Consider the following 26,927-nt stretch of genomic DNA (forward strand, 5'->3'; position numbering starts at 1 on the left):
GGAGGGGGATGCAAAGCTCAGGAAAGGCTGCGGTATCGATTGGCCTTTTGTCTGACAGCCCACGTGCTGAGCAGCGATCCCGATAAATGCCATTTATCTTCCCACGCTGCATGCCGATGGACCTTTCGTCATGGCCAAAGGCGAAGGGGTGGTGGGAGCGGGAGAGACCAAGCTGGCAAAGAACTCTTCCTTGAGAATGCCAGCCCATTGCAGAAGTGAGGTTTGCCTGGTGGGAGTGTTCGTGGCTGCCTTGAACCGGTCTGCCCTCAGAAGGTGCCTGATTTTAGGGGACCTGCTTCTCCTGGGCTGGGAGAAGGACTTGTTGCCCAGGTTGATGTGATGGAGCCCCCCAGGGCTAGCAGTGACTCTAGGAGGCCATGAACGGAGAAGCAGGCCTGCAGCTGTGGATTCTAGCTCAGGATGGTCCTCCCCCTATTTCTGTGGGACGGGAGAAATTGAATTGGCTCCTCCTTGAGATTTGGAGATTCCCAGCACTGCTCCAGCAACGGAACCTCAGGGCTACTGCCCGGGTATCACGGCTGCCTCCTGGAGAAGCCCAGCTGGAGGAGCACCTCTCTGTCCTTCCAAAGACCCAATGCCGTGGAAGTGAGCACCATGTGACACCCTGGGGAATGGTCCTGCAGACTGCTGGAGCAAGAAGGCCTGCTGGTACCGAGAGGACAGCCCAAAGGCACTCGGAGAACCCCTACTCCTGCCTTGCCAGCAGAGCCGGGGAGCTGAACTTTCCCTTTCCAGCCTCAGAAGGAGATCTTCAGAATGGTTCCTGGACTCTCCCCTGCTTTCCAGGGATTGGCGAAAAGAGCACGTCATTGCTTTGGGTTCCCGTGTCCAGATCCTGCCATGTCACAACGGGACAGTGCCCTGGGTATCTTCTTCCAGCACCGAACAAGGAACTTCTTGGATGATTACGAAAAACATTGTCCTCTTCACAGCTGCATTGTCTGCATCACCACCTGGAACCTTCCCTGTCCCCTCCTGCCTCGCTTCCTTCCTACTACTGGCTTAAAGCGAGAGTACACATGGCCTCAGCATCCTTAGGGCTTCTCCCCTGCACCTGTGGCATGGCAAATTCCACAGCAGACACCGCTCCTCTCTCAGGCCTTCTTTTTCCTGCGTCGGAGCTGCTCCTCTTCTCCAGAGCCCAGTGGACGCAGGCTTCTGAATGAATGCAGTGCCAGCCGTGGCCGGCATTCAGGTCACTGTTCTGTGGGGCAGTTGAAAGGGGTGGTTTGAGTGAGGGAGGGGCTGTCTGCTTTGGCTCCTCCCGAGGTAGACGGGGTAAATCGGCATTCAAAGAGGAGTCGGAATTCTTAGCCTGGGAGAAGGGAGGGTGAGCTCGGTTTAATGCTGGGACGGCCCGGAATGCAGGTGGCCGCCTACAGCTGAATTCTGACCTGCAGCCGTGGAAGGAGTCCTGCAGTGCACAGGGGGAATTACTCACTGTACAAAGAGAACCAGGAATTAGTCCCTGCACAAAGAGAACTGCAGAAAGCTTGGGGGGTTTCTGCCTTTTGAAAACTCTCTCTCACACATTTCTTTACCCTTCCCCCTGCCTAATGCAGAATCCTGAAGCCGGAGTCAGCTGTGGAGCCGGTACCTGGCATACGCCACGTCCCCCAGCTCTGAGGTGGAGGAATAAAGAGCTCCTGCAGTAATCTTGCTCTAAGAGTTGCATTATTAAAACCTTCCTTGGGGAAATCCAGGGAGCATAATTGCTCAAGTCCGCCTCTGCCCACTGAGCTGCTTGAATTAAGTGGGTGTTTTGGAAGCCTGAGCAGAGCCTTCTGGGAAATGCCCTTTGACCTCCACCGCTGCACTTCTCAACCTGCCGCTAATTAGGCTGGAGTGAGTCCTGCTTTGTTTTCATGTTCCAGTTTACTTCTGCCTTAACTTTCTGCCGGGAGCCAGCCAGGATGACTTGGTGCTTAATGAATGTGGGGCTGAGGGGAGAGGGCAGCAGATGGTAGTGCACCAGAGCCATACAACCAAACTTTTAACATTGCAAAGCAAAGAGGGAGTGAGGCCAGCTTTGAAGCGTTTGCCGAGTCTCTTCGCAGCCGAGCAGCTCATTAGCCACAGGCCCTGGAATTAATGTCTGTAACGAGGCTTTGTTAAACACCTCCCTGGGTTGCGCCTCGCTGTTTTCATTCAATATTTGCAAACTTGGGAGGGATGCCAGCACATAGACGGGGCTTGCTACAACAGCTGCTGAACTGGAGAGAAAGGCCAGCCTAGGCTCTGGGTCAGGTCCAAGGGGCTTTGTGCAGGGCCTGGGGTGGGCGGTTTTGCTGGTTTTTAGTAGAGCTGCGTGGGAAACGTTTCAGCTTGAGTTTTTCCCATCCCATATCAGGGTTACAATTCAATATCTCAGACTCCAACTTCTGAAAGAACAATGGACGGGGTCCGTCAAAGCCTCTCACACCAACACTAGCGTTTCCTGGAGATTTCAGGTGTTTTTCTCCCTTTCGAAACAAAAGGTCATTTTGGATCCAGAGCCCCAGGCTTCTTCCTTTAGAAACACTGAAATGTGCTGCCGGAAAGTCCCCCCCGGCATGCCCCGCCCTGCCCCGCCCGCCACATATTAGGTCCTTTCCTGTGAGCAGATGTTGGTCCCCTGGGCAAGGTGTGCGCGTGTGGGGTGTGTGGCCTGTGTGTCATAAGGGGTGGGGCCTCAGGTGGATGGGGCGGGGCCGGGAGAGCCAGGCCCTCAGCACTGTTCAGTGTGCAGTGCCCCACAGCCCTCAGAGCTGCCTGGTGCGTGTTGCATTGTGCTCCAATGGTAATGTAAAGGTCCCATCTTTGGTTGCAACCAGAGGCCCTAGGCCCTTCTGGATTTCCAGTCTGCAGGGCACCTGCCTCCCTTGTCCCCTGCCTCGCCAGGGGGCCTGCCCGTGAGAGAGTTTGGTTTTGACAAACAGGCATTTCCAATGGGAAAAATCTCAATGAAAAATTCCTGAGCGGCTCTAATCTTTGGGGAGATCTAAGCCTCCTACCGACAGGCTGAGCGGTAGGGTGGCTTCTTCCCCTGGCCCCGTCGAAGGACTCTGACCATACACCAACCTGGGGAAGCCCCTTGTCGCTCGCTTGAGACACGGGTTAGAAGAATGGGAAATTGTCAGGACAAAAATGTGCCCCCCCCCCCGCAAGAGAGGGAATACGGAGCAAATAGCCACACGGTGCCCAGCATATGGGGCCTGCCAGAGGCTGGGCACACACAGTGATTTAATGGCCTCTGTACTCTGCCCCAGTGGCCTCGGACTGAGGGTGAGTGGGTTAAGATGTAATGAGCACACCCCCACCCCTTGAAGCCAGGGAGCTACTCGGTCTCGATTGAGGCTCCCCAGAAATTAGAGCACCCCCCAAGGAGCAGAAGCTTGAAAAAGCCTGAACTAAACAGACACCAAAAGGAGACATCACCTCTGTGGAACAGACCTCCCCACCCAAAAGCTGCTTCATGGCCTCGTCTGCTGAGAGCACACAGAGCCCAGGCCACCTGTAAAAACCCAGCAACAAACAACAATGGCGAGCACCCCCAGCTGCGCCTGCCCCCATGGAAACGTAGAGGCAGTGGGGGAGCCTCACGGCTTGCCACGAAGATGAGCCAGTCCCAGCTCTGTTGGGCCAAAGAAACAAGAGGTGCACGGCTGAGGGCTGAGTGTGAAGGTTGCTGGTGCGATTGGCGGCGGCCGTCGCAGCTACGAGGCTATTATGGGGCATTCAGAGTGGGGCCCCGCCATGCCTGACCCACGATAAGGAGTCTCCCCCAGCCCCCGAGCTTGCTGCATCGGTCTCCTCTCCAGCCAGCGGTGCCCTGGGGTTGTGAGAAAGGGAGACCCCGAAAGAAGAAGCAACGGGGAGGACTCGTGTCTGGCCAAGCACAGGAAGGACACGAGGCCGACTCCCAGCTTTGTGCGAGAAGGCCCTCCGTCAGAAACCTGAGGGACACCGAGCGATGGGGAGCCTGCCGCCGCTGCGGCTGGCCTGACACAGGGGCTGTGCCGGTCAGTGGCGAGATGCCCCCTAATCTGAACAGGCCTTAAGGCAGGGGAGCTCCCCCCAGCCCACATGTGTTGTGTGGGGGTTAGTGCCAGGTTGGGGCTCAGCTGTCTCCCTTGTGCCCAAGCCCCTGTTGCCGCTGTCGAGCCTCCTGAGGGCTAGAGCAGCACTGGCGACGGCTGGTGCCCCTCCCTCCATATCTTGCTGAGCTGGGAGGCTGCTTGCTCACGAGGGTGCCCCACGCGAGATGGAATCACTGGGGCAGCGTTCTGGGGGGCACCCAGAGGAGTTACTCCCCAAACACAGCCCCCTTGGGCTAGGCCGGGAGGCACTGGTCTCTACCAGGCTGATTTTCGGCACCGTTGCTCCTTCGGTAAGAACGACGAGCCTCTCAGACGAGGCGAATCGGTACTTGGTGGGGGGCGGGGTGGATGGGCCAGGGACTCAGTGAGCGTGACGACATGGAGCAATCCATCAGGAATATCTGCAGTCCGTCAGGCTCGCGTGGCCGGGAAAGAGAACAGCCTGCCTCGGTCTGGGCCAGCAGTGAGCAGACAGCACAGCTGAAACATCCGGCCCCTCACCTGGTGTGTTATCAGAGAGCCAGCGGCCTGCTGTATGCAGGGCTGCCGGCTTCCTGAACAGGTGCCGGCGACTGACGGGCCTGCGGGCCCTGGAGCAGTTTCGCTTGCGTTTGATTCATGGCTTGTCAGAACGCTAACCAAATATTCCATTTTCGTCGGCGGGCGCTGCTCGCCCCGGCTGGCCGGCTGGCTGAAGGGGCAAGCCCTCCACCCAGGCAGCCACCACAGCCTCTCCAAGGGCCTCAACTCTCTCTGCGCTAGGTGTGGTTTGGCCCTGGGCCGCCTCTGCAGAGGGGGATTCTGCACCATGGCTGGCTGGCGCCTGGCTATCGTAAAGGGCATCAGCCAAAGGGCAGAGTCGGTAGTACTGGGAGCGTTCAAAAGTAAGACTGGCCCTGAACTCAGGGTGCTTGGGCTCTGACACTGCCTCATCCATGCTAGAGAATGACACCCGGCCAGCTGGCGCCCGTGGGGGTTCTGAGGCAGCGGTACAGGCCTGAGCTCATGAATTTTAGTATGCCCCATGTCGGGGGTCAGAGATACCACTGGCTGGAGGGTCAGCGCGGCTCCATGGACTTCCGTAGTGCTGAGCCCCTTTGCTAGCTGGCAGGCCTGCCCTCGAAGCTGGAAAATAAAGCAGGGTGAGGGAAGGAGGGGATTCATGGAGACTGCTAAAGCTGGCGGACAGGGCTTGGTTCCCAGGGCCGGTTCCTGCCCTGTGAGTGGCATCGTGCTTTGAGATGGCTGTTGACTCCCTGAATGCTGCATTTGTGTGCCAGCACAGCCTCTGGTGTAAGAGGGAGCCTAGGGCTACTGTTGAGGAGTCTCTGCTCTTCATAAGAACATAAGGACGGCCATACTGGGTCAGACCAAAAGTCCATCTAGCCCAGTATCCTGTCTGCCTACAGTAGCCAATGCCAGGTACCCCAGACGAGGTGAATGGAAGACAATGATCAAGCAATTTGTCTCCTGCCATCCATCTCCCGCCTTCGACAGAAGGCGAGGCACCATACTTACCCCTTGCTAATAGCCATCTATGGACCTAACCTCCAAACATTTCCCGAGCTCTTTTTTTAAACTCTGTTAGAGTCCTGGCCTTCACAGTGTCCTCCAGCAAGGAGTTCCACAGGTTGGCTGTGCGCCATGTGAAGAAAAACTTTCTTTTATTAGTTTTGAACCTGCTACCCATTAATTTCATTTGGTGTCCTCTAGTTCTTATATTATGGGAACAAGTAAATAACTTTTCTGTATTCACTTTCTCCACACCATTCATGATTTTACATACCTCTATCATATCCCCCCTCAATCTCCTCTTTTCTAGACTGAAAAGTCCCAGTCTCTCTAGCCTCTCCTCATGTGGGACCTGTTCCAAACCCTTAATCATTTTCATTGCCCTTTTCTGAACCTTTTCTAATGCCAAAATATCTTTCCTGAGGTGAGGAGGCCCCATCTGCACGCAGTACTCAAGATGTGGGCGTACCATAGTTTTATAAAGGGGAAGTAAGATATTCTTTGTCTTATTTTCTATCCCTTTTTTTAATTATTCCTAACATCCTATTTGCTTTACTGACTGCCGCTGCACACTGCGTGGATGTTTTCAGGGAACTGTCCACTATAATTCCAAGATCCCTTTCCTGATCTGTTGTAGCTAAATTTGCCCCCATCATATTGTAGGATTGCAAATATTCAGGAGTGCAGCGTGCATTGGGCACATCCTCGAGCTACCCCTCTGTGGAGCAGGGCAGGTGGAGAACTCTTACAAGGGCTCTACACTGGCTAAGGAAATCTGGGTGCCGAGGGTGCTCTATGGGGCTGTTTGACCTGCATGCTGCCTGCCGGGTCCCTCCAAACCCAGCCCGAGTGACATAGGTGCGGCTGCCTCCTGCTTGTGGATGACGTTGCTAAGCTCTAATGAGCACCCCTCGAAGTGAAGTGCTGGCTGAAAAGCCGGGGTGGGGCTCTTCTGGTCAGGCCTCAAAGGCAGAGGCTAGTGCCGTGGTTCCCTAACCTTTCCAGGAACCCGGCACACTTCAATGAGGCCAACAATTCCACGGTAGGCCCACTTCTTTCAGCTGAACCCATTGCTCAGAAACATCCCATTGACCCCCTTTCACTATGGGTATGGTCTCACTCCAGAGGTTTGGACCGTAGTGGTGCATAAAACAAGCAATACAAGGCCCAGGTGCACTAAGGTTTCATATCCACCACAGAACACACTGTCTTAGGCAGTGAGCACGGATGCGTTTGCAAAATCTGCTTAGTGCCATGCTGGGGGTGTTGAATAAAGGAGCAACCACGGAAAGCAGCTCCCCTCCTTGCCGGCCTGTTGGAGCCAGGAGGTGGACTTTAAACCGTGTCCCTGCTCCAATAGGCTCCCACCCTCCCTTCCCCTGGCCGCAGCATGGTGTGGGGGGGTGGGGTCCCCGCCAGCTCGTTCAGGCTAGAAAGCAGCATTTCAGCTGCCTCCCAGTGTAAACAGGGTCTTGTGGGGTTGGCATTTCCCCTGATGGTGGTTCTGCAAAGATCCACTGCAGGTGGGGTGGGAATTGATGAACACGTGCTGCCTGAGCCCCAGTTGGTGCAGGATCATCAATTTCCCCTTTGCAGTGGCTGTGCAAAGAGCCACAGTGAGGGGAAATTGCTGACTTTTCACGGCACACTCGGACAGTTCTCATGGCACTCTGGTGTGCTGCGGCATGCTGGTTGAAAACCACTGGCCTAGAGAAAGGCGGCAGTACAGGACGAGTTATATATCAGTATCTTAAGGAGCAGTCTGCTTTGTCTCTCTTTGATTTGGGCTCATGTTTTGTTATCTTTCTGAAGTCCAAAAAAAAAATGAAGCTGTGTTACATGACAACCTGCTGGCCAGAGCTCTTTGTCTTTTGACCTGATTTCTCTGTGTCCTTGCCATGACCGTAACAGACACACCCCAGTTCTCTTTCTCTGGCAGTGTCCTGTTGCTACAAGGTGACGCAATGCTGAACCACCACCTAACATCAAAGGCTGGGACGACAGCTCAAGACTGGTAAACTCTCGCTGCTCCTTTGATCTGCTGGGTCCATCTATTTCCTGCCTCCTTCCCTTGTCTGTTCCTCATGTCCCCAGAGACTGTGGAAAGATGCTGAGATTGGGAGAGAAGTGCTGACGTGGCAACTTTTAATATTGCTGAAACATAATCAGCTTTTGCTTCTAAGGCAATTAGCATATTATTACCCATAATGTTTTGCATGGCAATTTTGTTGTAAACATTTGTACTAATTCACCATAACCTAATTATTTTTATGACACATAATTATGAAATATTTTCAGAGGAGGAATGGTTTCGTTTTCTGTGCGTACAATTATTTCCCAGAAAAATCAGAGATTTTCACCAGCAGGGAATAGCACCCTTCTCCTTGCTTAGTTTTTATTCCTTTTTGATTTTGGTTCTCTGAGCTCCCAGGAACTGAACTGCAGAAAGGATACTGTGTGTGGTGGACTCCCAGAGATGATGAGTCCAGGTTTGTTAAAAGGAGGGTGGCAGCCTTATGCTGAAATAGAAAAATATCACAGGTGGCCATCCTCCTTGCTCAGTGTCTTAGACATAAAGGTCTACAGCGGTGAGATCCTGGCTTGAATGACTGCCAAGAAGAGACCGTCATGCTGTGGCCATTCCCTGCTGATTGCAGTTTTTGGGACTCTAGCTTCTTGCGTATGAAATGTAAACCCAGCAGGTGAGTGTGACCTGCTCTAAAGCCCTTCGATGACAGTCACTGAAGCCCACGGGCTGTGGGTTGAACCCTTAAAGCATGAGTTCCCAGGACAGAGGGTTGATAAAAACTCCACCCCTTTTTTGTTGTCTGTTTCACACATACAGAATGGGAAGCGACTGTCTAGGAAGGAGTATGGCTGAAAGGGATCTAGGGGTTATAGTGGACCACAAGCTAAACATGAGTAAACCGTGTGATGCTGTTGCAAGCAAAGCAAACATCATTCTGGGATGCATTAACAGGTGTGAGGTGAACAAGACACGAGAAGTCATTCTTCCGCTCTACGCTGCTCTGCTTAGGCCTCAGAGTATTGTGACCAGTTCTGGGTGCCGCATTTCAAGAAAGATGCAGAGAAATTGGAGAGGGTCCAGAAAAGAGCAACCAGAATGATCAAAGGTCTAGAGAATGTGACCTGTGAAGAAAGGCTGAAAGAACTGGGCCTGTTTAGTTTGGAAAAAAGAAGATTAAGGGGGGGACATGATAGCGGTTTTCAGGTATCTAAAAGGGTGTCATAAGGAAGAGGGAGAAAACTTGGTCTTCTTGTTCTCTGAGGACAGAACAAGAGGCAGTGGGCTTAAACTGCAGCAGGGGTGGTGTAGGTTGGACATTAAGAAAAAGTTCCAAACTGTCAGGTTGGTCAAACACTGGAATAAATTGCCAAGGGAGGTTGTGGAATCTCCATCTCTGGAGATCTTTAAGAACATCTTGGATAAATGTCTATCAGGGATGGTCTAGACAGTACTTGGTCCTGAAGGGAGCTGGACTCGATAACCTCTCTGGATCCCTTCCAGTCCTAATGTTCTATGATAACTCAAAACAGCCAAGATACCTCCCATCTTGATCTTGCAAACGTTACTCTTCAGTTTCAAGTTGGCAGCTGTGGACATTGGCCAATGACCCTTACCAGGCCTCTTCATCATAGGGCTGTCTTTCTCCCTGTTTTATAGAGGGCCAACTAAGGTAGAGAGGCCCATCTCCTCGAAGGTGTATAGGTGCTTAACTCCCATTACAGTCAATGAGTGTTAGCTATGTATGTGCCTCTGAGGGGCTGGGCCAGAGAAACAAATACCACACAGGAAACAGAGCAGGGATGTGAACTCAGGCTTTGGTTTCCTAACCAGTGCTTAGTTTCCTGCATCTTCTTTCCTTCTGCCTATATTAAAGAACGAGAAATCATTCCTGGGGTGGCTGTTCAGCGCCTCCAGTACTTTAGGGAGGGGTTGCATCATCAAGACCATTATTACTCTGCCCCGAGTCCTTGTATCACCGACAGGGAGGCAAGGGCCATACGTGAGCGAGAATGATCTCCTGCGCCTGGAGACGAGAAAGACGTGGTGCAGCTGGTGTAAACTGTCATTGCAATGCACCCAATGACGCTCGCTGAGGAGCTGGCCCTTGGCTCTTGGGAATTTTGGGTAGAGCCGGGTGGGTGGTGGTAAACATGTGAATTTTGAGGCATGAGAAATACAAATGGGGCGAGAAGCCAAATGAAATGACTGCGCATCAGTGGGCTGATTAGAATTTCCCTAGGTCCTGGCCCCTGTGGGAACCACATGCCTCGACGGAAAGGGGGCTGCACCAGTGAATCAGGCCTGGGTGATGCCCACTCGTGGGGATTATTTAGCGCCGAAGGCATTATGTTCCCATGGGGCAAGGTGGGGCTCTAGCCCTTAGCAGATGAGTAGCTGCGTAGGGCCTGGGGTTTGTAGCTCAGGATTCAGACCCTGGCAGATGCCAGGTACACAGCTGTGGCTGTAACCACCATGAACATGTGACGTGACCTGAGCAGATGTTTTGCTGCCTTAGTCCAGGTTTTTGTTTATAAATTACTGTTTACTTGGGTGGGTAACGTGGCTCTTGGAAAGACTCTCTCTGCTGCTTCATTTTTAGCCTCAGAGCTCTTTTTGTGTTCTCCCACTGAGGGTCTGGCTAGGCCAGAAAGTCTCTTGCTTTGTGAGGTGTAAACCTGGGTGCTGCTTGTTTTGAAACAATGAGGTCATTGTAGCTCCTCTGCTAGGCTGGGGTTCCAGGAACCAGCTCCCTGCGCTGCATGTCGACTCCCTCTGCTGGAGGTGCAAACACAGGAACTATGTGTAGTAAAGCCAGCCTAAGTCATGGTGCCATCAGGGTGAGGTTGACAGAAAAATGTTGCTGCCTCTCCGGGAGGTGGATTACCTACATGCAAGGGACAGCCCATCCCATGGACACAGGTCTTGTCTACAATGAAACACTGCAGACACAGCCATAGAAAAGGCTGTTCTACATCAGAACAATGTCCTGTTCAGGTTTAATCCAGAATGAGGTTTCTAGAGTCAGTCATTAAACCCCAAGACATCAAGGTCAAAACCCTCACTGACTCCCATGCCACAAAATTAGGCATTCTGGCAGCGGCCAACATTTTAGAAGGAAAAAAAAAATCATAGCAGCAAAGGCTATAAAAATCTCCCCCCACCCATTCAAGTACACACACACACACACACACACACACACACACACACACACCAATTGACTAGCTGTGCAATGCTGCAACCCCGGAGAGTCAGTTCCTTCCCCCACACTCACCAATAATCAGTGTTCACAATGAAGCATGAAGTTTGATTACGTCTGTAACATTTTATTAGCTTGCATAGTTGCAAATGTTAATAATGCCCATAAAATTATCCAGCCCTTTAAGCAGCTTGTTACACTGATGTGTGTCTTGCTAGTGGCAGTGGACTCCAAAGGCAACTGGGCATTGCTAGAGTGTGGTTTTGTTTTATTTGCCTCTAATTTACAGTCTCCCCTTTTCACGAGGCACTCTTTGTTTGCACATTAAATTGTAAGTCTGGGTAAGAAGAAGCACTGGACTGGCTTTTGCTGCAACCTTGGCCGAGTTTATACTTCAGCTATCTGTTCTCTTACTCTCCTCCTCTTCAGGTGAAATAATTCTCTTGGGATCATACTCATGAGCAGCTCACTGGTCGGGGTGTACTACCTAGCCCCTCTGTGACCTGTGCACAGAAAAGGTGAATCTGTTGCACCACAGGGTTTGAGAGTATGGCTCCTTGGTTTAAGATGTAGTGACTTCTGCTTTAGCTTTGGAGGTCCCTAGTTCAGTTCCCAGTGGGTAACACTCAGGGGTGGTGTGACAGGGTGGACTGGGCTCTGAAGCTCCCTGCTGAAGGCTCACAGCTTGTCACACCCCATCCCGGTAACCATAGAGAAGTCCTCCAAGGGATGCTAGAGTGTTGGCCAAAGGATGTGGCCAATCAGGGGTTAGGAAGGCCCTATAAAAAGAGCTGCAGGACCAGATCCAGCTCAGTGAGGTGGAAGTCTGGAAGAAGGCAAACGCAGGGCCCTTCTTTAAAAAGGGAAAGAAGGACACTCCAGGGAACTATAGACCCATCAGCCTTACCTCAATCCCTGGGGAAATCATGGAGGGGATCCTCAAGGAATCCATTTTGAACCACTTGGAAGAGGGGAAAGTGATCAAAAGTAGCCAACATGGATTCACCAGGGGCCAGTCCTGCCTGACCAATCTGATTAGCTTCTATGACGAGGTAACAGGCTCTGTGGACATGGGGAAGTCAGTGGATGTGATATACCTTGACTTCAGCAAGGCCTTTGATACGGTCTCCCACAACATTCTTGTCCATAAGTTAGGGAAATATGGATTGGATCCTTGGACTATAACATGGATAGAAAGCTGGCTTGATGGTTGGGCCCAACAGGTAGTGGTCAATGGCTCAATATCTGGATGGCGGTCTGTTTCGAGTGGAGTGCCGCAAGGCTCGGTTCTGGGGCCGGTGTTATTCAACATCTTTATTAATGACCTGGATGAGGGACTGGGTTGCACCCTCAGCAAGTTTGCGGATGACACAAAACTAGGGGCAAAGGTAGATACGTTGGAGGGTAGAGAGAGAATCCAGATGGACCTGGATAAATTGGAGGACTGGGCCAAAAGAAATCTGATGCGGTTCAATAAGGAGAAGTGTAGAGTCCTGCACCTGGGGCGGAAGAATCCCAAACATTGTTACAGGCTGGTGACCGACTGGCTCAGCAGCATTACGTTGGAAAGGGACCTAGGGGTTACGGTGGATGAAAGGCTGGATATGAGTAAACAGTGTGCCCTTGTAGCCAAGCAAGCTAACGGCATAATGGGGTGCCTTAGGAGGAGGATTTCGAGCAGATCTAGAGAAGTAGCAGTTCCTCTTTATTTGGCACTGGTGAGGCCACATCTGGAATATTGTGTCCAGTTTTGGGCTGCTCAGTACTAAAAGGATGTGGATTTGCTGGAGCAAGTTCAGCGAAGGGCAACAAAAATGATTAAGGGTCTGGAGCACAAGACCTATGAGGACAGGCTGAGGGATTTGGGCTTGTTTAGTTTACAGAAGAGAAGACTTAGGGGTGATTTAATAGCAGCCTTCAACTTCCTGAAGGGGAGCCTTGAAAAGGAGGGTGAGAAACTGTTCTCAGCGGTGTCAGATGGCAGAACAAGGAGTAATGGTCAGAAGTTGAAGAGGGAAAGATATAGGTTAGATATTAGGAAAAACTACTTCACCAGGCGGGTGGTGAAGCATTGGAATGCGCTGCCTAGAGAGGTGGTGGATTCTCCATCCCTTGAGGTTTTTAAGTCCCAGCTGGACAAGGTCCTGGCTGGGATGACTCAGTAGGGGTTGATCTTGCTTGAAGCAGGGGGCTGGACTAGATGGCCTCCTGAGGTCCCTTCCAGCCCTGTGATTCTGTGAAGTCCTCCAGGGAAGAGGACCTCTGGGACTGGCTGCTGGAGCTGAATCAGCACCCTGGAGAGCTCCATGCGAAGAAGTGGTGAGATACTATAGCTATTGATAAGTGTTCCGTGGATGGATGGTGGAGCCCTGATAGGAGGGCGCCTGATCGGAGGGCGAGGACTCTGCCTCCAGGAGGGGAAGCCCTGGAGTCCCCACTCCCTGCCCAAGTGGGGAACAGACTGTGGTGGGGTGTTAGTGAGGGCACCATAATGGGCCCCTGTTAAACAAGTGTCCCGGAAGGGGATTGTTGTGGTATATATGCACGCGTCAGCTGGAGGACTGAGTAGTTTAAGAGACTTTGGACGTGCATTGGCACTGATGTTCACTTGTGCAGATGACGGCGCCCATGAGAGGACAGAGATCATGTTACTAGAGCCTGTTATGCATCATTTGCATCTCCGGGGATCTGCCTAGCGGGAGGAGTGGGGCAGGGAAGGAGAAGTGGTCTGTGCTTAGGGTCAGAGCCTATGTGTTGTCCCTCCCACCAGTCCTATAACGGCTCTGAGAGGCTTGTTGGGCAGTCTTTGGGATCAGGGTCCTTAGTGGTAACATTCAGCCTAAGCCCTGTTGTTTGCATGTTGCCCCTCCATCCTTTCTTCCTGCCAGACTGCCCGATCTCCATTCACACAGCTCTGAAAAGGATGCCTGGTGAGAAATGTCAGGTCTAGCTGAGCATACTGAATTGCTTGCCTTTGCCACCTAATCTAAGCAAGCCAGGTATCAGCTGCACCGTTGCCCAGCCATGTGGTATGGACAATAAAGTGCAATGTGCCAAGGCCCCTGGAGCACAGACCCTGTCTTCCTGTGCGTATGTCTTATTAACAAAACCATTATATAGCAACCTGGGAGGCATTGGTGATAGGACAGGAGTTGGGAGTCTGGGTTTTTCCTGGACTTTGGTGTTGACGTGAATCTGCCTGACAGGCAAGACATCTTGAGTGTGGCACGTCCAACTTCTAAGATCAGTTCAGTGCTGGAAGATGGCACATGGGTGTCTAGGAGGCCCGGGCATGATCTTTCAGGAGTCACTGTGCGGTTGGAAGCATATGTTGTGGACAGCTTTGGGGTGAAGTCGCTAGTAAGCTAGCAATAAGGATTGTTTTTCTCCTTGTGTGGACTAGTCAGCTGGGGTCATGGCCTTGTAATGGAAAAGAGAAATGTTACGAGGGGGCAGCATGTCAGGAAAACTCCAGAGACCATGGGCCCTGCATTTCTAGCTTGGCCATTCAGCTAACTGGCTCGATTAAAATCTACAATCCATTTACAATTCCCCATCATCCATCTCGCTAATGTCTTGCATTGTGCATCTCACCTACAACGAGCTGCCTCATCGAACTGGTTAGTGTCTGTATCACTCTACGGCTTTCACCTCCTGGGGGAAATGTTGATGGGTCTGTGTCTGTCTGGCTGTGCACCTTTCCTGCGCTTGTGCTCACTTTGGTGCCTAGCTCATAGCAGAGCAGGGTAAGGAGTAGATTGTTCTAGGACGCTGTGATCTGCTATTGGTCCTGCCCAGCAGTGGGTTGCTCTCTCCATCCTCATGCCAGCAGCTGAGATCTTCTGATGGAGACACGGTGGTGGGGTTCTGCTGGTCCCCACTCACCACCTCCTGATCTGCTTAGGGTGGGGGGTGCATTGTGAACGCACAGCATCCATAGGCACCTCTGTGCTCTGATGTACTCGCCAGTCAGGCTGCACAGCGGAATGCACGGGGGTGCTCTGTGCAGCCGGGACCCAGACACCAGTCCAGCCCTGGGTGTCGTAATGTCATTGTGCATCTAGCCTGTGTGTGCTCGGCATTGGACCTCACAAAGCACACAACCAAGGCAAGGTTCAGCCTGTAGGGTATGGGAGTTCTGGGACCACACCGACATGTATGGAGGGCTCTGAGCTGCAGGAATGGAGGGCTGTCATGTTTGCCAGACCTCCCTGTGCAGCCATGGAAGTACCCACCAGGCCACGTTTACTGGTTGCAGTCCCTGTGGGGTCTGCTGAGTGTATTCACTCCTCGTGCAGCTGCCCTGACAATACAGCAGTGCCCTCGAGCGGTGCTGAGCCAGGGCACCTTGTGGCAGCCCAGGTGAAGGAGACAGGGTGGTGGGAGGACTCTGAACACTGGGAGAGGGAAGATTCCTCCAGGCCATGTAGTGTGGGCACTGTACCATCAGCATATAGTCCTTGTAAGATGCACATGGCCAGAGGGAGCCTGTGAGCCCTGCACAGATTCCACCAATGTTTCAAACCTCATTCTTCTCCCGCAAGCACACAGAGATGTTGTTTCACTTTCATAAATCACTAAAGCCCGGCTCTCGAGTCCAACAAGAGCCATTCTGTTCGTTCAGCCAGGTCTCCGGCATGGCCCAAACTGGCAAGCGCTATGTTCAACAGCTGGCGATTGTGCCTGTCTTCTCAAGAGCCAGCTACCTGCATGTAAAGATTTCACTGGCGGTTGACTCTCTCACGTTCCCTGCTAAGGTGTTCAAATGGCACCTGCCCCCCAAGGCCAAAAAGTTTCCTGACTGTCCAGTTGCCTTTTTCTAGCTTCATTGTCTGGCCATTGGCTCATGTTCTGTCTGCCTGCTGCGCTAAGGAGCCCTCACATTTCAAAATCATTGTGTGAGTAGAGTACTAGGACTGGGGGGGACCTTGAGAGGTCATCAAGTCCAGTCTGCTGCACTCAGGGCCGGGTCAAGCACCATCTAGACCATCCCAGAGAGGAGTCTGTCTAACCTGCTCTTTAAATGTTTCCAGAGATGGAGATTCCACAACCTCCCTGGGTAATTTATTCCAGTGCATAGCTGCCCTGACAGGTAGGAAACCTCCCTTGCTGCTACTGAAGCTCATTATTACTGACCGATCATGCTCAAAGGACCTCTTAACCTTCTCTTCGATAAACAAAATAGACTGAACTCCTCAAGTCTCTCACTTGGAGGCAGGTTTTTTCAGATGCTAAATCATTCTTGCAGCTCTGACCTGAATTCCCTCACCATTTTGTGACATCCTGCTTTAGAAAGTATGACCAGCACAACGGGACAAAGGGTTTCGGTAACAGTCTCAGCCTGGTGAGACCCAGAGCTAGTAATACCTTTTCCTGTGTTCCCCTACTCATACCCAGCAAGCTCAGCGTGAATCATGGCATCACCTTGGGAGCCCTGTTCGAGAGGTTATCTACCACCAACCCCACAAAGTAGGGGTGCCACTTGCTTTTTCAGAGGTGCTGTGTGTGGAGAATATGGTTCAAGACACAGTAAATATCTGAGTCCTGAGAAGGGTCTGGATTCAGCTTTTAGCTGAGATGCTGGCTTTCCAGGCATCCCGGGTGAGATCCAGTGCTGAGGTTGAGATGGGGACAAGCAGATCTCCCTGAAATCCAGATTCTGGGCTGGAGAAAGAGCATTTGAATCTCTGGCCATCAGGCCAGTCGGGGTGAAAGCACTGCAGAATGCATCTTGCTTCCCCGCTACTGTTCTTAAGAACCACCATATTCAGCAGGAACGAAAGGCACCAGGATAGGAAGAGGATGCAGGTGTTAATAAACCACCCAGGTCAGTTAGCAGCAAGCATGGAGGTGAAGGGGTTTGCTCCAGCAGCTGTGTGACAGCCCTGCCCGCTTCTGCAGCCTCGTCAAATGAGAATTCCACAGAGCACAGCCTTGAGCTGTGAGCTGTGAAGGCTGCTAACCGCCAGGCCCTGCTACTCAGCCCTTGAGGGAGGATGTGCTTCTGGATGTGAAAATACCTGAGCTGGACAGGAACTGTTTCACTGAGAGGGCTCGCCTCCTTGCAACGATGTTCAGCATCTACTGCCTCCTACCCAGCATCCTACATTCTCATGGGAACAGAGAGCTGGATTTATTTCAGGGGTGGGAGATGGAGATTTATTTACCTTGGGCTTTACATTGTTTGTTGCAGTCTGATCTATTCTCTGCTCACAAATATTCCACAGAGCACAGTCCTTGTGATGTTACAGGTCGAACCTCTCTAATCCAGAACTCCCTCATCCGTAAACTGGCATGATTGTAGCTAGTCGGACGACCACTCATCAGGGATGTGGCCAAGTTTCCTGCAGTCTCTTAAAGTTTATTTATAGCCACCTGTCCTGGATCTGTGTTCTGTGCTGTTATTTACCTGCTGTTATTTACCCCTAAATGTCTTCTAGGAGCCCATCAAGCAGTGGAAGTGTTGTTGTCAATACTGTCAAGCAGCATTTCCTTCCTGTGGTCCAGCAAATTCTCTTGTTTGGCACCCTCAGGACCTGACCAGTGCCAAACAAGAGAAGTTCAACCTGTAGCTGAAGTTTTAGAGCAAGGGAAAGGAGGAAAACCACAAAGCACTCAGCAAAACTGTCTAGCAGTGAAGTGCAGTGTGGAAGACCTAATCCTGACATCTTTACTCAGGGTCTGGCCCTGTAAATTCAGACTCAGTGGGGATCTTAGCATGAATAACAAATATTAAATGGGATGAGTGTTGCAAGGTCAGAGCCTTGGTCTTTGCTTGACTTGGAATTTTTGCCCGATTGCCTGCAAGGTAAGGATCTAGCCAACAGAGAAATTCTGAAGCTCAGTAAAACTAGGAGAGATCAAACAGCACTCAAACTGTGCTCTGTGGGCAACTGATGCCCTCAGAGCTGTTGCTAAGCGGTCTGCTGAGAGCTGCCTGGCCAAGTGATACCAGTGTCCTCTTGTGTCAAACGGCAGCGGGTGACCTGCCCAAAGAGAAGTTCAGAGAAAGCAGGGATCACCAAACGAAATGCGTGGGCAGCGGGTTTCAAAGAAACAAGAAGGAAGCTTTTCTTCACACAGCACGTGGCCAATCTGTGGAACTCCTTGCCTGAGGATTTTGGTGAAGGCCAGGACTTTATCAGGATTCTTTGTAAAATAAATAGTTAAATAAATTCAGGGTGGGTAGGTCCATCAATGCTTTTTAGCCAGGATAGGTAGGAACAATGTCCCTGGCCTCTGTTTGTCAGCAGCTAGAAATGGGTGACAGAGGAAGGATCACCTGAAGATTCCCTGTTCTGCTCACTCCCTCTGGCTGCACCTGCCATAGGCTACTGGGCTGGACGGACCTTTGGGCTGACCCAGTGCGACCATTCTGATGACAACACATGCTGATTTAATCCAGAATGCTCATGCAGCCAGCATTGCATCCTGCCCTGCTTCCATTCTGGAATATCCCGGCCATCTGACATTGGGCCTCTTTCACACAGGAGCTCCTAGTTGTTCCAACCGGGGTGCGGGGGAATGTCTGATCTTCTTGCAGGTAGGACAAGCCAACACAACCCGTTGCACTTGTGAGGCAGTGTTTTGAAATCATGTCTCCAGAGACAAAAGGGGCGGGATTTGCCGAGAGGGACTTGCCAGCTAGACCAATCCAGCTTCCTTTTCTCCACTAAATGTGGAACCCAGCGACTGATAGTGTGAATATCTCTTTGTACGCTGATTTAAGATTATAGCTGAAATAAAATTAGTAATGTTAATTGCTGTAATTAGACTTCTTTAGGCTCCATATGAATTTTCCAGCTTTTATCACACCCAGGACAGGAGCAAGACTTTCCCAGGAGAGAGAGAATTAACTAATCGAGCAATAAAAGTCCCATTTTCTTCAAGCAGGAGGATGCAGTATTGTGCTCGCAGACAATGGATGGTCAAATCATGGAACCTCAGCGTGATCTCGAGTAGATCCTGAACACCGTCCAGTTGGCCCCAGTTCAGAGCAGGTTCAGGTTTGCCACAAATAAGGTAGAGTTCGTCACATGGAACAGACGCGCCATAGGTTATGCAATTGCTCGACAACCTTCGTTGTTTCCATCCAGTCTCCTCTATTGTCCCCGCTCTGCGGCAAGGAAGCAAAAGTTCCTGTTCGCCACAGATTTGTGAGTAACTTTGAGCAAGTTGCTTAGGGCGGGTCTCTGCACTGCTGTAAGGTCACAAGTGTAGCCACTCTGTGCCACCAAAAGGAGCTTCTGCTTCAACATAGCAGTGGGTATGCTGCCAGTTATGCCAGTGACACTTCTGTTCCCTGAGAGCTGGGTGGTGTAGGCATCACCTTGCCCTCTGCTTAGGCAAAGCAAAGTTTGTCCACGCAGCTAGCGTGGAAAGGCCCATCCTTGGTCTCTGCTTCTGTTCTCTATCTGGGAATCAGGGATAGCAGTGGTGACTATCAGCCCCTAGCAGCACGGTGAGGATATGACAGCTTTTGAGGCACTTAGGTGTTATGGCACTGGGTGCCAGATAAGTATCAGGACGTTGAAGAGCAGGAGTTTGTCAGAGTTCAGAAAAGAGCTACGTAAATCCATGGAGGTTAGGTCCGTCGAGGACTATTAGCTAGGATGGGTAGGAATGATGTCTGGCCTCTGTTTGACAAATGGATGATAGGGCAGGGATCGCTTTCTGGTCCACCTGGCACTGGCCACCTTCGGAAGACAGGAGAGCTGGACCTTTGGTCTGACCCAGTGCGGCCGTTCTTTTTCGTATGTTGCTCAGCATAGGTGAGAAGCTCAGAGCTGCAGAGATGCACCCTGAATCTGATCTAAAGCATGCTTTCCCATTACCCCCCTTTCCAACACGTGCGGTAAGCGGGGAGCGTCTGTGGGGAAATGTGGTATGTGAGCAGATGTTTCTGTAGCTTAAATCCTGCCTACATATAAAGCTGTGCAGTTATTCCATGTCCTTCCTCCAAAAAGCCAGGGGCTTCAAGTGCAGCAAGGGAGGTTTAGGTTGGACATTAGGAAGAAGCTTTCTACATCTCAGGGTGGTTAAACTCTGGACTAAATTGTGTGGGAGGCTGCAGAATCTCATCACTGGTGATACTTAAGAGCGGGTTAGATCTGCATTTGTTGGGATGCCCGAGAGGGGGCTTGGCCCTGCTGTGAGGGCAGGGGACTGGACTTGACGACCTCTGAAGGGTCCAGTCTTCTGTGCTCTAGTTTTAGTATCTGTGATTCTTAGAAAAGCCCAATCCCATAGTGCTTTGCTTTGCCTAGTCCAGCTTTGGATTTGCAGACACGCTCCAGTTGGCTCAGGCATGGCCCTGTGACCAAAGAGCATTCTGAAGCGTGGGCCTAGCTAGACTTTCATGCCATGCTGAACACGATGGCATCCGAGCACCTAGCAGTGGTGTGCTGGCCCAGCCGGGTGGCCTTTGCTCAGGCTGAGGCTATTTGTCTCCTTGCATTTCCATCATTACTTAACTAGGGTAATGAGAGGGGGCTGGCCCTAGCTCCTAGGGCCCATTCGGATCTGTTGTCATTCACAGCTGGGCCAATAGCCACTGCAGGCCTAGAGGCAAGGTGGGGAGGGGGAGCTTCACACCCCTGGAAGGGGCGGGGCCTCAGATGACAGGGGTGGGGCCCAGGGCAGTGAGTGATTAGCGAGCAGCAGAGTGATGCTCCTGGGGCACTTCTTGCTGCGGCCAGATGCTCCAGACCCCTTTGAAGCTCCAAGCCCCAGTGCAGCTGGTCATTCATAATGACAGTGAAAAGATGCATCACAGCTCTGCCCCCCCGCCCCCACCCAGACCTGCTGTGCAACGGGCCCAGCTCAGCCAATCCAGGCTCCGACTGGCTGTAACGGGTGCTTTAGCACCCCGTGGGGACGTGCCTCTCTGCCAGTCATTGGCTAGACCGTTGCAGCATCTCCACACAAGAGGCGACCTCTGGGCATTTGGAAACAAGTGAGGAGGGAAAGCCGCTTCTCTCTCTGTGAGCGCTTTCCCACGCCGCAAGCCAAGAGGATGGATAATAGAAATTACGCTAATGAATAAACAAGCTCTTTAAAATATGGGCTCCTTGTGCAAAGTGTTATTTTTAACTTAGTGGTAATTTGCATGCCAGTCAATTTGCATACATTAAATACAGCTCCCCTTCCTCTTCTCCCCCGCCCCTCAGAAGAATAGCTCATTACAGAGCAGCCGGGACCACGGAGCCCATGGCTCTGGAGGGTATATTAATTTACCAGGACATGCCGTGTAGGCTTTTGTCATTCGCTGCATACTGGACCTAGTGTCTTTGAAGTGGTTATCACCTCCCAGGGCCTTCTGCTGGAGGGGGTGGAAACAGACAAGAGAGGAAAAAATGAAAAGCCTGAAGGAGAAATCATTTGGTTTGCATTAGCGCCGGGAGGAAGAAAATGAGCAAAGTCTAGACCTCTCCCTTGGTGTTGGAATAGGGTGTTTTTATTGTTCCAGATGAAACAGAACCTCTCCCCAGACACCTAGGCACAGGCAGGGGGAAGGAAACCGACCAACTGTGCAGGAGCAGAGGTTTTGTGGGAAAGCTGGAAGGGGGCAGCTTTGCCCACCCACCTAGAGACAGCAGGATTGCGGGGGTGGGAGCTCAGCATCAGTTAATGCCTGAGCAGCCGCTCATGTGGATTTCATAGTGAATGCTGATGGCACAAGCTGGTCCTCTTATTTGCGGGGGGAGGGGGTGACGGTGTGGTCCACAGCATAGGTCCTCAAGGGGAGCTGGGCTCTATTTCCTGAGCTCACTCTGGCCTGCTGGGTGATCCTGCACAAACCACCGCTCCCTTCTGTGCCTCAGTTTTCCTCATCTGTGAAATAGGGGTAACTGTAATCTCCTTTGTCAACCTCCGTGAGTGCTACTGATGAAAAGCACTATATGAGAGAGAACCATTGTTATTACTCCTCATATGAGGCCCTCGGCGACCTTGTGAAAATAGAGGATGGAAGCAGTGTGGCCTCCTTATCTCCCTCCAGTTTAAACATGAGCCCGCAACAGCATTTGTGACAACTTGACCTGTTTGCAAATGTTCACCAAACAGCTTTGCCAGATGTTGGTCCTGGAAGAGGTCTCTGCCCCTCTTGCACAGTAGGCTGCAGTTTTGGAAAATTCAGCCCTATACAAGAAAAGGTGTGAACGTTTTTTAAAAATAAAATGTGCAGAACGTCAGCATTTCTCCGCCACGGCTTGTTGCAGCAGAGAATGCTGTAGTGAGGCCCAATATCCTTTTGAGGCCCAATATCCTTTTAAAAAGGGAGTTGGGCACATTTTAAAGGCTGTAACCCAGATGAAACTGTGTTGACAGGCTGTAGAAGACGGTAAACCGTCCCGCAGGCATGTCCCAGTGTGTCTTTGCGCTCCTTCAGCCCTTGTCCCACCCAGTCTTGTGAAATGTGGGGAGCTCTACAGGGCCTAAAATGGATGTCCTCTTGGTGATGAAAACATTTGGAAGCGAATTGAGAGAAGGAAATACTTCTGATACAGACACGAAGGAAAGTGAGAGCATAGCCCCCGGTAATACTGAACTATAGAAGTGCAAAATACCACACAAGAGGAAAACATTCTGAAACGAAGCCCTGAAGTGGTGAAATGAGAACCTTGCTGAGAGTTCTCTGGGAGTCTGGAGTTATTTGCTACTGGCAAATAGTGTTCTGCAGGAATACCCTCCAAAGTAACGGGTACAAATTACGATGATTGATATCACTTTAGCACCTGGAGGGCTCAAGCAATAGCCGTCCCTTGTGCACAAAGAAGGGATGTAATTCGCAGATCTCTGGCTAGAACAAAGCTCTGCTGTGCTATTCGCTGGACCACACTGCTTGCCGATACTCTTGTACGATTCCCAGATATGCATTTTTTTCAAAAAAAAAAAAAGAAATTGGGCTGTCTGCTGACTTTTGCTGACTTTTCCTTTTGGAGGGAGTTTGACTGCTGTCTGGCTCCTGTCCCCACCTGAAGACAGAGGGACCTGCTGTCACGCTGGTCACACATGGCAAACCAGCATCCTTCACTGTATGCGCTGCAGGTCTGGGTGACGTATTTGCCAGGGCCAGAAGGAGATCATCCACTCTAGCTTCCCGTATTACACAGTTGTTGAACTGCCCTGGGGCAGAGCGCTTAGAGGAAACAACCCATCTTGGCTTCAGGATGGTCGTCATCACCATCATCATCATCAATAACTGTGGGCTCAGTGCCCGTTGGTGTCTGATGTCTCTCTCACTATTTCCTTCCATCTCTCTCTATCCAGTGCGGAGTGGCTTAGTTTCTATAGACTAGCTCTGCACCAATCTACTACATCATCTATCCATTCTCTGTGGGGTCTGCCTCTCCTATTCAAACCATCCATTATGCCGAATACTAGGGTCTTGATTTTTCATTTGTTGTTCATTCTGTAAATACGTCCAAATAGTTGTTGTAGCTTCCGTTTTCTATAACCTTCTGCAGCAGGTTCTCTTGTGGCTGTATCTTCCTATATAATTCCTCACTGGTGCCCTTCTGCATCCATCCTAGTCTCAGAATCTTTCCATAACAACTCCTTTCAAACGCCAATATTCTTCTTTTCAAATCTGTCCTTATCACCCATGTCTCACATCCATACAACATGCTGCTGAGTACACATGTTTTCAGGATGCCCAGCTTCATTCTTAAGCTAATTGCTTTCCTTTTCCAGATCTTATCCATCGCCTTCAAACTCGCTCTTGCTTTCGCTATTTTCTTCTTACAGTCTAGATCATACGTTATGTTGCTCCCCAGATATGTGAACTTCTCTCCATTTTCTAGTTCAATACCATCCACACTGATCTTCCTTCCTATTTCCTTATCTCCAAATACCATTGTTTTTGTTTTATTGATGTTCATAATCGGTCCGTACAACTTCCCTTCTTCGTTTAAACCCGTGCCATTTTCACTAGCTTCTCCTCATCTTCCTCAATGATGACTATATCATCCGTGAACCTCAAGTTGTTAAATCTTTTCCCATGCACAGATATCCCTTCTACCTCTTCCTTGATCTTGTCCATCGCTCTGTCCAGATGTGCGATGAACATACTTGGCGATATTGGATCTCCTTGTCTTGTACCTCTACTTGTTTTAAACCAACTTCCTGCATGTTCTCACCGCTGCCTCCGCATTGTCATTGATATCTTTCAACAACTGCATTAGTCTCTTATCCACTCCATATGACTCCGACACCACCCAAGTCACTTTCTGATCTATACTGTCAAATGCCTTTTGCAAATCGACGAAGCAAGTGTATGCTTGTATATTCGGGATGGTCGGTGGTGAAGAATGTGCCTTGTTCCTGGCGGGGGGTGGAGTGTGGAAGAAGACTCTTGAGATGGTTAGAACTCCAGGGGCCATGGCCAAGGGAAGGGGCATCCTTGCCCCAAGGTATCAGGTTCAAGGCTGGACTTTGATTTTCCATGGCCAAAGGGCTAAGTCAGACACAGGGCTGGTCTTGCGAAAGCTGGTGGGCTCTGCCCGATTTGCAAAGGAGAGATGGTGAAGCAGAGGCTTGTGAGACCACCCTACCATGGGTGATCTTATGAGAGCTGTGCAGTCAGGTACCCTGGCTTGCTCAGTCCTGGCAGGCCCCGCTGATGGAAAGTGTTTCCATGGCAAACACACAATGCCTCCCCTGCCCACCAAGACCCATTCATCACATGAGACATTTCCCATGCCTCTTCAGGGAGGGGAAATAAAGCAAAGCAAAACAGCTCTCCTTTGCTGCGTGGCAGCCAGTGCTCCCACCTCATAATGTATTAATTATCGCCGTGCTCAGGCGGAGGGGAGTGGCCATCTGGAACCAGTACCAGCTACGCATTCCAAGCTAAACAATGATGAATTTCTAACATCTTCCCCCAACATAAAACAGGCAATTAATTAATCAGGAAAGTTAATTGTTAACTCGTTTCCCCCCTCCAGCTTCCTCTATCTGGTTACTTGAAACACAGGGAGGTGTGGGGAGCTGACAGCCTGTTGGCTAAATCATAACATGGTTCTTTCCTCGTTGCTGCTTTCTTGCCTTTTTCCCATTCCATCTCCCTGAGCATCCTCAAAGGTTGCTCAGAAGCTTTTCCTGATTTTTCTGCTTCATCCCCCTGGAGGGAATTGTACGGGTTAGATCTTCAGCTGGTGCAGATCAGTTTCACTCCTTTGGCATCAGTAGCTGAAGGTCTGGCCTTCACTTCTGGAGACTCTCGCTAGCTTCCAGACGGTGCAGGAAAGAGGGCCAGCCGAAGGATGCCCACTCAGGGACGAAGATGTAGGATGAGTAATGATGACTCCAGATAGTGATGGAAGAGCTTTTACTGACTGGACTCTGGAGCCTCTGGATTCTACACAGGCACTGTCTTCTAATTCTTCCTTGATTTCATTTCCATCCAGTCAAGCTGCAGATCAAGCATGGATATTTAAATCCTGCTGTCTCGGGGCTCTGCTCAGTGAGCTACGATGGTGCTCACTCTGTCAGCTGGCTTTGTGTGTCCATTAAGGAATCCCCGCAAAGCGGGCTGGGGCAGGGATAGAGGCAAGGGTTAGACGTGCAGTTGACCACAGCCCTCTGAACAAAGCCATGCTTCTCCCCAGGCATGGGGCACTGGAGGGACCCTGCCTGAGGCTATGCCTCAGTCCCACTGCTGGGCTCCATGACATTATGGAGCCTTGAAACGAGGGACGCTCAAAAATTGCCCAGTAAAATGCTGCAAGATCCTTGAGTTTCGTGTCACAGAGTCTCCCTACAACCTCATGATTCTTTGTGCCTGACTGAAATAATTCTCAGCAGTAGAAGTGAGGTGTGTGGAACGGGGGAGAGAGAATTACAATGATACCCCTCAAAATGAAGGACTTTCGAGAGGCATAGGAAGGTGGGTGGGGAGGGCAGCGCCTCTCGGGCTATATTTTGATGGATTCCCTCCCCTTGATCTAGGGGTAACACCTACCCCAATGGACTCCCTTCCTTCACATCCAAAGGCTCGTGCAGGATTCAAGTGGGGTTATTACCACAACAACCCAATGGCAGGTATGTGGTTACACCTCCCTGTAGTGGGGCGGGATGGCCATCCCACTACCCGGAAGGGGAGGTTCCCTTCTAGTGACCATTTTATATGGAGCCTGGCCCCTCCCTGTCACCTGCCAGGAGGTAGGGCCAGACCTACAAAAGCCCAGCCTGACAACCGAGACCTTGCTCCCAGACCTGGTTCCTCTTGGGGCTAGTTGAGGTAACAGTGGCAAAGGGACGTGGGGAGGCTGGCTCTGATTCCTGCGCTCTCCTCTTCTGTCGATGCACAGAATTTCCTGCTCTGGAGCGGCCAGGGCGGCCAAAAATCCTCTTCTCCATGCAGCCCCAACCCCCTGTGTGATCTGAGCTCTCATCTGTCCTGGAAGTGGACAGGCCAGCAAGGTGGAAACGCCCCATACAATTGGCAGAGGCTTGCAGAAGGTGCAGTTCCCAGTTCAGCTCTTGTTTCTGGACTCTCTTGCTAATCTCTAACCTCTTGTGGCAGTAGAGTTTGTGTTTGTATTATAAGCTGCAAGGGAAATACATCATGCATTGACCCCCTTCTGCTCAGTGGTGTTGCCCCCTGTTTTGCCAACATTGTTTCTTCGTTCTTCAGGCCCATCCCTGCTCCCGTTTATTTCCTTAATTTGTTTTACCTGCCCTAAGGATTGAGAGGGGAGGTGGCCACACCCCTGGAGCTGTCAGGTCTCCGCGTGTGCTGCAGAGCAAGTCCGCCCTGCCCTGGTGAAGTGTGGAGGTCTGGAGAGGATAGACAGTGCAGAGAGCATCTTCAGCGGCAGATGCCATCCCAGTGTCCCAAGCTGGTCCTCTCTCTGTGGCACTGCAGCCCAGGCACCAGTTTGCAAGCCATGCACTGAAGTTTGGCCCTGTCATGCTGGTGTGGTGGTCGGGCCAAATCTGACCAGTGCTTCCTTTAATACTTTCTCACTTTATTTTGTGCTGCTCTGGATTTGCAGAAGCCACTGAGTTCTGTTTAGGCCTCTGAGCAGTGTTGATAATACTAGAGATTCACAAGCAATTTTAAAAAGTGTGTGCGTGTGCATGTGCA

The sequence above is a fragment of the Carettochelys insculpta genome, chromosome 10 (assembly GCF_033958435.1).
Source record: "Carettochelys insculpta isolate YL-2023 chromosome 10, ASM3395843v1, whole genome shotgun sequence".
In the NCBI taxonomy this organism is placed as follows: domain Eukaryota; kingdom Metazoa; phylum Chordata; order Testudines; family Carettochelyidae; genus Carettochelys; species Carettochelys insculpta.